The sequence below is a fragment of the Equus caballus genome, chromosome 15 (genome assembly GCF_041296265.1).
Source record: "Equus caballus isolate H_3958 breed thoroughbred chromosome 15, TB-T2T, whole genome shotgun sequence".
NCBI lineage: Eukaryota > Metazoa > Chordata > Mammalia > Perissodactyla > Equidae > Equus > Equus caballus.
Window position 1 is genome coordinate 73,570,310 of NC_091698.1, and position 14,130 is coordinate 73,584,439.

Below are 14,130 nucleotides of genomic sequence, written 5' to 3' on the forward strand. Positions count from 1 at the left end.
CACCTTGACATGGTGAAGTTATCTTGGATTTTCCAGTGGGTCCAGTATAATCACAGGGGTCCTTAAAAGCAGAGAACCTTTCCTGTCTGTTGTCAGAGACAGCTGTAACTACAGAAGAGTGGTCAGAGACACAACATTGCTGGCTTTGAAGATAGAGGAGGGGGCCATGAGCCAAAGAACGTGGGTGGCCTCTGGAAAGTGGAAAAGGCAACAAAACAGTTTCTCCCCTAAAACCTCCAGAAGGTGATTTTGGCCTAGTGAGACCTGTCTAGAACTTCTGACCTAAAGAACTAAGAGAAAATAGATTTGTATTGTTTTAAGCCACTAAATTTTGGGAATTTGTTACAGCAGCAATAGAAACTTAATACAACCTCCTATGGCATCTCCCTTTTTAGAGCTCCTGGCACTACCTTGGACCTGAAGCTAGAGTTAGAAGGTTCCTGCTCTATGACAGAGAAAGTGAAAATATCCTGGCATAAAAAATTGGACTCTTGAATTTCCCTATCAACACAATGGTGGTAATCCTGGGGCTCGGCACCCTTCCCTATGCCTCAAAGATAGTGTGACTTACGTAGCTTGAGGACCTCCTGATCATTTATCATGTGGGTTTTGTGCTGTTGCCTACTCTAGACTAGGGACTTTGATGATATCTTAATTAATTAGAGAGCTCTCAGGCTCTCAAACATACCAAAAGGCAGATGGTGTAAAATGTGCCATTCATCCTCCCTGCCACGTGCCCTGGGAGACTTCAGTTCTCTGCCTTTCTATATTACTTACTTGGTGCTTTACAAGCAGCTACAGTCAAAATGAACCAGGGGAAGTAGCTGAACTTTGGCAATGTGGTGATGGGGAGTAACAACCTGTAAATTCTGCTGAGCCCAGTACCCCCCAGCCCTCATGCTCCATTGTAATCAGTGGCTTCCTTTTCCAAGACTTGACCGAGGTTCGTATCTACACTGAGCTCAATAAGTCCTCTTCTTGCTTTAAAATTCTTCATACGATTCTATAACTTCTCTTCTATAATAAGAATAGTCAGTAATAGAGTTGAGCTCTCGAGGCCTTATGAATGCTAACTACTCTTTCTACACCAGGTTCCTGACTCTCCTAGGCCCCAAAAGCCCATCGTCCTCATGGTTTTCATAGGAGCTTGAGTGTCTGTAAACCTGTTGGACATCATGAGTTCATTTTTGGAGTGCTTATGCTCCCTAAATTGTGTTTCGTAATTTCGTGCTGCTCTCTAAACTGCAAGTGAGGTAACTTTGGTGTAGCAATGTGTTATTTGGGGAGATTAATAGCTTCTAACAAGTTTATTCCACACTGTCTTTTGAGTACGGTTTGCTTTATGTGTTTTCTTGCTATTGAAACTTTTTCCTTAAATTTTGGACTTTCTCTGACCTCTCTTACCTCTGGGGCTGTCACTCACTGGGGGAGGCAGGAGAGCAAGAGCCTTCTCAGGACTTTGGAGTTTGCTGATACAATAGAATAGTTTCCAGAAAGTAGCTTACCAACTGTGACATATTTTCTGCCCTTATCCATGTGCATAGGAATCCAGATGGTTTGATTAAATATAGCCTCTCCTGGTTCTAAAGGGAACACTTTTCAGCATGGAATATAGAGAATCAGCCACATGAGTCTCATTAACATTAATGGAGGGTACCAAGGCATTTTCCCATATTCTGAACTGCAAATGCAACTCTCATGCTTGCTAAGGGGACATTTCTTCTATTTGGACTTCCTCTGGCTCCTAGTATTGTGCAAGTGCATGAAAAATTTCTTGCCCCAAGAATGTGCATTTAGAGGCAGCTGGACATAGTGCAGCACTTCTTAAACTTTAGTTTGCGTTAGAACTATCTAGTGAGTTGCTAAAACTGGAGATTCCGGGGCCCTATTTTCAGGAATTCCATTTAGTGAGTCTGGGGCAGGGCCCAGGAGCCGTCATCTTTAGCACCCATACCCGTGCACTATGGAGTAGAGTTTGGGAAAAGTCATGTCATCTCTCCTAACTTTCGATGACTCGTTTGATCATAAGACTGCTAATGTCAGCATGATAAGTTTGCTTTCGGGATTAAATGTGATAAAATATGCAGAACACCCACCTCAATTCAATAATTGTGTTTTTCTTCTCCCTCCCATCCCATTGACCAAGAGATAAGTGCCCAACAGGAAAGCTGAGCTGTCATTAACGAGTCTCCCTTATGCCATCCTGCTGCCAGGACACAGAAGACTCTCAGGAAAACATGCCGGAAGAGCCCTGACTGTCACAGAGCAGGGAGTTGTTGCAGAACAGTTCCCCGTGTGCCAGACACACCCCTGAAACTCACTAAAGCTTTTTCTTCTTCTATAGTATGAGAAAATAATATCTACCTTATAGAGTTGTCATGAGAATTCAGATATGATTAGTGAAATGCCTAGCACCCTTTGACCCATGGTACGAGCTTAATAAGTGACAGATTCTATCATTTTTTTCTCATTCATTTATCCAACAAATTGTTGCTGAATGCCTTCTACACCAGGTCCTGCAATGGCTGCTGGGATAGACCATCATCATACATGTTTCCTGCTTTCACAGAGCTTACAACTGAATGGGGGCAAGCAGGCAATTACAAGACTGTGTGTTAAGTACTTAGTGTCTTTCTCTAGACTGGTATTCTTAGAGGCAACTACAGGACTCAAGATGAAGAAAAGCACAGTACGCAGAATAGTGGTATGCCAGGAAAATGTTAATGAAAACATTGGTCATTGATATGTGTTATGAGCTGACTTATTAAGTAAAATAGTTTCTAGGATATCAGTCTATATATTCTCCCGGCCTGCATCCCTTTACTTTTGTTACTTACAAATGGTAAGGGTTATGGCTGAAGTTATCTGGAGACATAAGACTCATCTAGGTGACTCATGCAAACATAGTCTTCCTCCTGCAAGGGAAGGATCTGGGATCTTTTTAATACGCAGCAAAGCCCTTGCTCCTTTGTTTTCCTGGTTTATATTCCAGTTAATGAAAGTGTTTGAATATCAACGGTGGTAGAAGGGTTCTCTCTTTTTTTCTACTCTATTTTAAACAACTTTGCCCGCCTTTTTGCCCAGCAAACCTAATGAACCCAGCTTCCCAAAGTTTGCTGGTAAGTGATGAACCCCATCCACAAAACAAATTACAAGCAGGAAGAAAAGCCCTCAGCCTCTGCCTTTTGGTTGTATATCTTTTACTTCCAGAGGGCTTAACAAATAACCTGTATTGACAGGATATTTTATCCTGGATCATACCAGTTCAAGACATTTACTGATGAGCTAGCCATGCCTTTTAAAAAATCCGAGTTAGTGAGAGTAGAAGCAGAGTACTAATTTCATTCACAGCCCACTTGAGGGCGATGGCCATGCTTAATGACGCAGGAAGTAGTGATCCATAAGCGTCAACATGCAGCTTAACCAATATCATTAGCCCAATGAGGAGAAAGTGAGCAGTGATCCGAGGAGAAGGATGTGGTACAAATTGTACACAAGTCTGTGAATGGTCTCTAGTACGGAGCTGGTCATTGACCAGGCTGGCTTCTCCTAACTGTTCCCTTGGGAAATTTTGTCCTAGAAAATGGCAGATGAAATGGCAGGCACCATTCTCCATAGCCTTCTGCTTTCTAATGTCTGGAAGCCGTGAAGAGACTTCTTTCTAATGGTCTCACAGTAGTTCCTACTCTCCCCTCCTTGCTATTCAAGGTCTTTACTCCAACTCTAAAGATCATAAGGTATGAAGGAAATGCAAAGTAACCCCTCATTATCAGATTTTTGTGGGCTCTGGGCTAGGAGTTTCAGGATAGTATGGTTGATGAGAAAAATGTGAACCTTGCCATAGCTGGGGTCCTCAGATAGTGATGGACATATTGGGCTCAGACTGGCAAGCTGAAGAGTAGGAAGCCTAGCAACATAGTTCTGCAGTTTTGAAAGAAAGAAATACCTGCACCTGGTGACCCAAAAGAGACATTCTTATAGCAATTTTTTTAAAGGCACGTCTATTTCAAATTAAGTTGTAATAATCTGTGTGCACCAAATTCTAGAAACTATTTGAACTCAGTCTTCTAGGGGAACAAATAGGAATTCTAAATTATTTATCCTCTTATTGTTGAAGTTAGTGGTGACTATGATTTGCTATAAGAATGGTTCCTTTTGGGAAATTAATTTGATCCTTTTATGTTAAATGTGTTGAACTGAATGGATTGCAAGATTTGGCCTTGAAAAGTTTTTACAATGGTTATTTCAGTGTATGTTGAGATCTGTGGCTTTAGTAGATGTCTTTTCTTTTTGCTTGGGACTTCTCTCAGTAAATAATTTCACGCTATAGAAATGTCATGCTCTGAAATCTTGTTTCCAGTAATGTACGAGGGGAGGCATGCTGCAAATAAAAATTAATCATTTTTTAACATCTAAGCTGCAGCTTGAGTGCCACATGGGGAATGAATTACTGCCTTTGGTCCTGAAGAACATCATATAAATCATTTAAAAATTGATTTTGTAGCTACAGTGTTGCAGGCTTTGATAAGGGCCTGCCTTCATTCCATGTAATTTTCAGGTCGTGAACCTGTGGGAAATAAAGAATTCTGCAAAACTAATGGATCTTTTTGACCAGTTTTATTACCTGCCCACCTCTCTCCAACTTTTTAGTTCCCTGCCATTGACCTTTGCTCAGAGAATTTTCTTTCTAAGTCTGTGGAAAAAAATTAATTTTTTTCCAAGTCAAGGATGAGAGCAACAGGAAAGTCAATTTTCTTCTGAAGAAGTGGCATCTGCTGAGTGTTTTATTTCTAATAAGTAGTGAGGATAAATAAGGTGGTACAAGAAGCACTGGCCTTAATATCACGAGACCTGTGTTTGAATCCTAGATCTGAATAGTTTTTAATCTTGAGCAAGTTAGGATAAACCAGGTTTTGCTACAGACAACTCCAAAAATCTCAATGGCTTAAAACAACAAAGATTTCTTTCCTGCTCCTGCTGCATGTCCTTCGTCAGCAGGAGGGGACTCTGTTCTACATTGTCCTCACTTCAGGACACAGGATACTGGACAATCTTCCTTCTGGAACATCACTGTTTGTGGTGGCGCAGGGAATGGAAGATGGCCCTTTAAAGGCTTCCACTCAAAAGCAACAATGCCTTTCTGACTTACACTTCATTAGCCAAAGCAAGTCACATGGTCACATCTAACTTCAAGGGGAAGGTGAAATGTGATCGTCTCCTGTGCCCAGAAGAACTGAAAGTATTAGTGTTCTACCCCTTTAAGCCTCGATTTTCTTACCTGAAAATTATATATACTGTTGTCCTTTGAGTGTTGTGAGTAATAGTCATTAATGAAATGTGTGTTCTGTTGAATATTTATTCAGCTGCTATCATGTGTCACTTACCCTGCTAACCATGCACTGTATTATTTTATTTTGTATTCACAACAACCCTATAACCTAGGTATTATTATCGCTGCTCCACAGATGAAACTGATGCTTAGAAAGGTTAAGTAACTTTCTCATGTATCACCCAGCAAGTAGAGGAGCCATGACTTAATTATTTTTGTCAACTGACTCCCCCAACCTATGTTTTGGCCCTGCTCTGTAGGTTGTCCAAATTTAGCTCATTCATTAAAGGGACGTTTACAGTATGGAACCACTTTAGAGTTGGCATGGTCATGTCATGAAGTCGTTTCAATGCTTAAATACCTTACATTCTTGGGAATCACAGGAGGACCATTTTCTAGGACAAATGTTACTGCGCTGATCCATGGGTACCTCTTTTCCTACTTCATTGTGTGCATCTAGAAACACCTCTTCCTTTCCCAACTTAATTGGTGAGAGAGGTGGCAAGAGAACTAAGTATGATCAAAATTTTAGAGAGTCTTTCATGGTATCACGTCATTTGTTTAGAGCAATTTGGCCTAGAACTGCTATTTTGACTTCATGCCCACCGTTCCAATCATGTATGCATTACGAGAGTGAAAGCTCCATGAGCAACCCTCTGCCATATTCACCGTGAATCCAGAACAGTTCCTGGCACAATGTAGGGGCTCAGAAAGTATTTCTTGCATGAATAAATGGATGCTATTATGTTTTTGTCTTTAAAAAAGACAGCGTTTCTATTTTATGGCTTAAAATGGTTTATAGACCAGTTACACAAAAGTGTACTAGGAAACATTCGAATTTTACTCATTCAATATCCAAGTCAGATATTGCTGGAATTCCCAGTAGATCAAAGACCATGTTCTCCAGCTAATCTTCTTCATTTCACACCTGGCTTTGGTCATCATCAAGCCCCAAGAAAATCCATATTAACTTTTCACTTGGAGAAGAATGGGAACCATCGGTTTAAAGGAGACAAAGTATTCATTTGCTTTTTCTTGCAGTGTGCCAAGAACTATGTAGGAATTGGCAATGTAATGAACAGAGCAGACATATTCCCTGTCTTCATGGAGCTTAAAATTTATTTGTGGAACGAGCACTAAACAGACACTACACAAAGGAAGACAAAATTGTAAACTTTGATAAGAGTAATAAAGGAATGACTTGCTCTTACGTACCCCAAATCCTTTATATCCACCCCATCATCATTTTCTCTTTGCCTAAGGCAGGAAACATGAGAGGAAAACATTTGTACTTCCTGAAAAACCCAATACAAAGACTGAGTTGCATTGTTATGCAGTGCCTACTCCCACATTTTCCTCCTTAAATTATTTACTCACAACTGCACACAAATGAAGGCATAGTATCTTAACATCCAGAATAGCATAGGATCTTCCTCAAGTGGCTGATGTAAAAGCTGCCTCATTTTCAGGGTCTGCTAGACCCCCGTCTCAAATTGGCATTGCCTAAATCTCTGAGAGCAGGACGTCAAGTCAGCCAAGTGAGACCTTGGGATTGAAGTTACCCAAAATGCCCTAAAACTTTCATAATATTTTGTTTGAGCATTTCAACCCCACTAGAACCCCAGCAAAACACCAATAGAGCAGTGTCTAATACATTCTGTTAGATTGGTGCCTCTGCTTAGTATGAGGGAGAAACCTTTTCAGCCAAGAGGGAAAATAACCAATAAATAGAATCTGCAAGGAGCTGAAGAATGATTGCTTCTGCAAGCACAAGCTGTTAGTGTGTGCGCAGAATACTGATGGCCTGGGCTTCCCCTGTTTCCTACAGAAGAGAGGCTCCACAGGGACTTGTGGATAATTGATCTTGACACACACAGTGAGCAGGCCCCAGATTGACCTTCCAGTTAGTGTGATAGAATGGCCCACCTTTCTACTACAGAAGATCGTCACTACCAAGATTTCCCAAAGCACAGCAGGAGTCATTGTGACCTGGTTCTGTTGCAATCTTCATATGCTCAACATATTTAGATTGTAAAGACAAATTGATAGGAGTCCTTCCATCTTTCTTCTGTCCGGCCTCTTCAGTAAACTGTATTCCAAGTTGCGGCTACATGCCATAATTCCACCCTTTTTAATTTGCGGAGAGAAGCAAGATGAAAAGTTTCTGTAAAAACTTTGGATTCTGAAATGTTTGCCACATACACTTAGTCTGATGATGAGGGAGAGAAAACTGTATCCTAGCTTTCTTACCTGAAAGGGTCCAGATGTGTAAAATGAGCCACTTTGTTTCAGAGATTGTGGTTATATGTGGGAGATCTAAATAAAAGAAACAGAAACAAGCAAAATCTTCTTATCTCAGGTAAGAAAGATAATATTTCAGTAGACCATGTCACCCCTTGAAAGGAACCCAAATTTATCATTTCAATATCTGCTTTCTTGGAACTTTGAATTCATATTACCTTTCCTCCACTGACTGTGAGTATAACTGATGTAAATTTAAATATCTTTGAATTTATTCAGTCATCACCTTTGGCAAGAGAGAAGACTTCTAAGAGGAAGTTCCTTTGTTTGGTCTTTATTGCTAAGGCTTTTGTTTGTGATCAGCCCAGGTCAGAGTAGGTTAGAAGCCCATGGGACAAAAGGGTGAGGCTGGTCAAGAAGCTATTCTTTATCTTCAAAGTTGACACCACAGACTTGTCTTCCACATGCTGTGGACCTTTGAGTTGTTCATTCTGGAGCTGAGATAGGTTTTCAGTGAGCTCTGCACATCCCTTACCTGGTCCTCCCTTATGGTTTGCCTTCGAGAAACAGCTTCCAGAGTTAGAGAAGCAGGTTTTGAGGGATAATTCACATTTGTCTGGAAAGAGGAATGAGAGAGAGAAAGGGGGAGGGAACGGAAACTCAAACCTCTGTTCACTTTCTTGGGCTAAGGAAAGGAGTCACTGCTAATGTTCAGATGTTAATCGGGTTGCACTTCTTCAGAGTGTTCAGATATAAGCTGTTAACACCCCAGTTTAGGTTAGTCCATTGAACTCACTATCAACTTTCTTCGGTCTGAGATGTAGGACCCATACATTTTGGTAGGAAAGATGGTTGCAAAAGGTCCTAAGTGCCATCCACTTGGGCTTAATCTAGTAAGAGGGTCCCTGGGCAGCTAGCAGTCAGCATGGAGGTATCGAATGCCTTGTATTGAATACATGATAAAGGATAAATTATAGCTCATTTACTGGGTGTGTTAACCTACAGGATTTGCCATATTTCAAGTAAAATGACTATTGTCTCTGTCTAAAAATCAAAATCTACCTAAATAAAATGAAGATTTATTATACTGATGATGTTCCATGACTCTCCAAACTCTAACAAAAGAGGATTATGAGAAGACAAGGTTCTCTTGTGAGTGTAAAGATTGAGAAGAAGGTGAAGAAGTGGGAAGGAGCTCTTATAACAAAATAGAAAGAAATGGCTATGCAAACTAGGCAATATCTGGAGGCTAAGAGCTCTCACTGTTAAGTGGATCTTGATGTTGGGACAGGAGTGGGAGGGACTGTTGAAGAAATTAAAGATCCAAATCTTAGTTCTTTTAGCAGCCAGGTGTTTGTAATGGAAAGGCTATCTCATCGCCATCTTTGGAAGTATTCCAGCTCAGAACATCAGCCAGGAATATCATAAACAGGATATCTCTCATTATTTGAAAAGGGAGATTGTGTGACCTCCAGGGTCCACTTCAACACAGCAAGCCAGACATCTAAGTTAGAGACTGCCTATGGACTTTCTACAAAGTAATAATATTAACACCTTACATCTGTCTCATTGGATCAGCATCTCTGAAAGGAGGGTTCCTTGCAGTACTTCTCTCAATTTATAAGAATCTATCCATAGAACTGTGCCAAACTCTAAAGAAATTGAATTAGAAAAGTATTGTTTCCATTTCTTTTTCTTTCTGGTTCAATTACAGCCATTGGGGACATCATCAAGAAATTTGATTTTATATTGAAAACATCAAAGCCCTTAAAAAACACTTTAACCAAGTCCAGAAATACAAACAGGGTCTTGGGTAGAGAAGGACAAAGAGGTGACGGGTAGGAGCCTTGGAGCAGAAATCATATTTCAAGTTTTAGGACCCTTCTGACCCTAAGAATCTAAGAAAGAAATATGGATGTCAGTTATTTTATTTCATTTTAACGTCAGAAGGCAAGTGGTTTCCCATGCATTGAAAGGTTCTTTCTTCCTGCTCTTGGCACACCAGCTCTCCCTGACAGTGGCTAGAACCCACCCCAGAGACCTGCCCTATTACTGAGGGGACAAATGACTGCACATTACATCCAGCATTGGAGATGTCAGTCTACAGGCAGTCAGGAAAGCTGGGGGTTGTAATTTGAACAAAATGTCACTGTTTAGAGATTTTTCTTTTTAAATGTGCTTTTTCTGTGATGATAAATCACAGGCCTGTGCAGGGGATAATAACACAAAATGTTTGACAGCTTTTCTTAGAATTGTTTGGCATTCTATTTGCCTAATTATTGTCAGCATCACCCACACTGGTAAATTGTTATAGAGGAAAACTCAGCAGTGACTGTCAGAGTGTGCACTCGCCATTCTCCTGCCCTCCTCTCTACTCCTGTCACTGGGGTTACAGGTTGGGCATCACCAATGTTTGCTGTGCGAAGGGCTTAATTAACCTTGGAGTCCTGTGTCCACGTGGAAATGTGGTTGTGGTTCTGCCATCTGACCAGATAGGAAAACAAAGCAGAAAAAGTTGGTGGAGAATTTCTGAAAAGTTATATAAAGAAAAAGGATAATTTAGTTCAGTTAGCTTCTTTGACACACTGAGGGAAGCACAGAGAAATCTCTTGCCTTATGGGTAAGGATTGGAAAATTATCTATTTATGTAATCACCCTGCTTTGAAAGGGAAGGGAATTAATTGCTTTAATTAACTCCAGTAAAAACTGGATTGTCGCAGGGGGAGTGTTGACATAATGTGCTTTGCCATGATCTGATATGCCCTTGGAAATAGTGGCTATCTCTGTAATCATTTTCCTTTCTGTGGGACCTCACTGATGTGATGTTCCTGCCATAAACTAGGCTGCCTGTGAGGAGGGTCAAAAAAAGAAGAAAAGGTCACAGAGAGGGTGGTAAAGAGTTCATTTCCATAATTATCATTAAATGTTTTACAAGGGTTTCATTATCATTGCTTAGGTTTCCTCTGATTTTGGCTTATCTAATTTTCCACCAGTAGCTGATGGCGAGTGAATAGGATCTAGTGAGTCAAATGTCCTCATCTGTTTATGAGCTGCACGTTGAGAACTTGTTTAGAAGATACTCCTCTATGGTCTATCTAAACAGGTTTTCTGAAATGTATGGAAGCGTGCAGGTGTATTAGGAAGTCTCCATAGTACACTGGAGTTCATTTAAAATGAGCTAAGACTTCCAAGTAATTTTCACTATTCCTTTAGCTAAAACACAACTGAAAACCTTATAGCAGACTTAAGATTCGGGCTGAGAATTATGAATGTATATGTGTGTATATATACATATATATGTGTATATGTAAATATATACACAAATATAGTATATATATAAATGTATATGTATTTTTTTCTTGATGGACTCAGTCCCATGTTTTGGCAGTTGGAGCTACAGCAATTCTGGGGCTGGACTTCAGAAGGGCTCACCTGCTGTTCTAAATTGCAGCAACATTGCCCCCCTCACTGCCCCACTGTCAACCACAGCTGCAGAGAGGGAAAGGCACCAATATGAGGTGAGACTGGCTGTCTGGTCCCAGATGGCAGGTCGGAGGGATAGACCCAACATGCCCAACCCTATGCATGCAAGAAGTGCCTTTGGCCTCAGGCATCTAGTAGGCCTGGGGTATGGTCTCGGGAAAGCACAGCTCAGAACTGAGAACAAGTCTTACGACTTCTCTACAGACTTTTTGCTTTCCCTTGACTGCCTGGCCTAAGCATCAGGAAGTGATGAGTGATGTCAAAAACAAAAAACCTACCAACCCCATTTATAGAGCAAAAATGTGCCCAAAAGGGAACGTATAATTTAATACAGAGGAAACAAGAATATTAAACATAGCCAATAGAACACTCTAGATGGTAAAGACAGAATTACTTCCTTTATGAAACATTTGAAAAGAGGATTGTCTTCTACATTCATTTTGGCATTTTTGTCATATAAATACATACACTTTTGTAACATGTGTAATAGGGCCATATCGTAGCTATCGTAACATTCTTGAATTTATGAAAGTATATCTTGCCCAATGAGCCTTAGTTTTAAAACATATTAGAATAACCCTATTAGAGCCCAAGCGGCCGACCCAAAAATTGATTTTATATTCCATATCTTTCCTGGCTTCTTACATAGAATTTGTGAAGTGTCCTTAAAACTGCGTTGACATGACATTCAGTTAAGAGTGGGAGGGACCGATTTCATTGGATGTTCATTTTAGGAATCAAATAAAAATGTTGTCTTATGGTTTTAGAAATTTCTTACAAGGTCACAAGGTGGCTTTTCATACAAATATTGCCATGTCAGTATCCCATCGTGGTTACCAATCCATGGCTTCTGTTGGATTTCAGAGTTTCAGAATAGCACCAGAAACAGCTCGGAGGGCCTCTCAGCCCTGCTCTTCCAGTTTGCAAACTGGAATGACTATACCATGGCCCTAATTTCAGTTCTGATACACACATGGGCACAAGGGTGATGCCAGTGAGGCCACCAAATGGAGTAATTGCTTCCATCTTTTTAGCAGAACTCTCTTGGGCTCAGAATAATCACATTTGCTCAACTAATTGATGGGAAGAGTATGTCATTTTGCTTACTTTTCTGCCACAAGTCTTGTCTCAAAGACATGTTTTGGGAGCGCAGTGATAGTCTACTCTTAAGATAGCTTGTCAACCAAGGCAAGGGAGACATCCTATACTATTTTCATTTTTCTCTTATTTTCCATAACAGAGTCATAGAATTTTAAAGCTGGAAGCTCTCACTTTAGAAATGAGAAAAACAAACCCCAGAGAGGTGAAGTGACAGACCCAATATCCCGTAATTGCAAAGGGAGGACCCCAAGGAACCTCAGTCCCCAGGGAACGCTCAGTCCAGAACACTATCCCCTACTCTACATTAGCCTCCTTTTGTAGTGAAGATCCTCTCTATACAAGAATAGCTTGGAAAAATGTTTAACATTTTCCCTTTGATTGTAAGTGACAAGAGATAGTCCAATAGCTGGGAGGCATCATGAGCTTCTAGGACCTCCCAGAAGCTGAGGATCTGGATCCCTGCCACGGGTTGCATCTCCAGTTGGTTTTCTGCCCACTTACAGCCTGCAAGGGTGCAGATGGTGAGGATATCATCATTTCCCCCATGGAGGTGGGGGAGAGAAGAGACACTGTTTCATTTCAGTTTATTTCAAATTCCTTGTTGTTTGTAATGTTAAAATTCTCTCACATTTGCAGATGTTAACCAACAACTAGGAGGAAAGAATTCTTGTTTCAAGTGCAGCCATAGTGAGATGGCATCAAAAAATGAAAAGAAAAGATCTGTCATTTACTGAGAAGGAAGAAAGGAAAGAGGACAAACAAAGCACAGAGGGAGGGAATCTAAGGAAGAAATGGAAGTTGGAAAGAGACAAGATGGAAGAAAAGGCAAAGTCAATGACAGGCCTCAATCCCATACTGTTCTTATAATTAAATGGTGCCTTGCACGTCAGTCCAAATGTTCACTCTTTTGATATAATTGTCTCCTCATTAACATATGCAAAATTACAATTGCACAGTATGAGCTCTCAAGTGGAGATGTCAATATTAACATAATGAGCCTGTCAATCTTGTGAAAATGAACAGCAACAATTACGCTGGCAGAAATCCACAATCTCCTGAGAATTTGGTGGGTCTGATAAATTTACCAACTATATAGACCTACTAGATCGCATTCGGGTGGCATTGCCTGGGAGTGTGTATCTTGTAGGTTAAAACTGACAGTTTTCTGGAGGGAAATTTGAAATTAAAAAGCAAGAAAATTCTTAACACATTTCTACAAAGAAAGTCATATTTTTGAGAGTTCAAGATGGTAACTCTTTGCTGCATTTAGCTGCATGTTTTCTGATCACCATTCTGAAGAGGCTGTCTGTATGATGCAACATTATAATAGCCTACAAAGACAAAAGCATGTTTAACAAGTGAAGTTGGGAGCAGTTTGCTAGAAAAAGGGTGTGTTATTAATTCAACGTGCCAACTCTGAGCACTGAGTGTTGGCTGCCTTCTTACAAAGTGGTGTTCTTTTTGACCCTTACAATGTGGGGAAATGACTTAAGACCCCAATCGCATTTCTATTTTCAATCTATTGATGACTTAGCAATTGGAAAGAACTCTTTTTTCTTTTAATGTGTGAACGAATGCTAACATTTGGCTTCTGATTAAGTGGAAACTTTCCAATGAAATAAGAGCTGGTTTGCAATCTTATTTTATCCCCGTTCAAAACATGCAACTTCTGTGATGACAGGTTTGAAGACACACATTAAAAAAGGCATTTTCTTTTTTTAAAAAACTTGCAAACAAACTTGCAGATGTAGAAAGAGCTGTTTTATATCTTGGTTTTGTCAAACTTAATCTTTCTTGTCTCAAACTCTGTAAAAGAATAAACGGCAAAGTTCAACATCTGAGACTAGATTCACGTTAATAAATGATAAATTCTCTTTGGATGAGTAGTCTTACAGGCACATTATAACACACTGAGAGATGAAAATTAAAAGAAGGAAAAAAACGATAATCCATAATTTTCACATCCGTCATTAACG

At 40.2% G+C, this 14,130-nt stretch overlaps 1 protein-coding gene and 1 long non-coding RNA gene across 38 annotated transcripts in view; both read left to right on the plus strand.

Moving 5' to 3' along the window:
- LOC138917879 (uncharacterized) overlaps positions 1–13,990 on the plus strand; it is a 45,595-nt gene extending 31,605 nt beyond the window's left edge. The window contains exon 2 of the long non-coding RNA XR_011426476.1: positions 12,791–13,990. This is a non-coding gene — a long non-coding RNA (uncharacterized lncRNA). The remainder of the gene's footprint in view (positions 1–12,790) is intronic.
- The window catches only part of SLC8A1 (solute carrier family 8 member A1), a 374,846-nt gene that overhangs the window by 231,827 nt on the left and 128,889 nt on the right, over positions 1–14,130 (plus strand). The gene's annotated exons all lie outside the window — the stretch shown is intronic.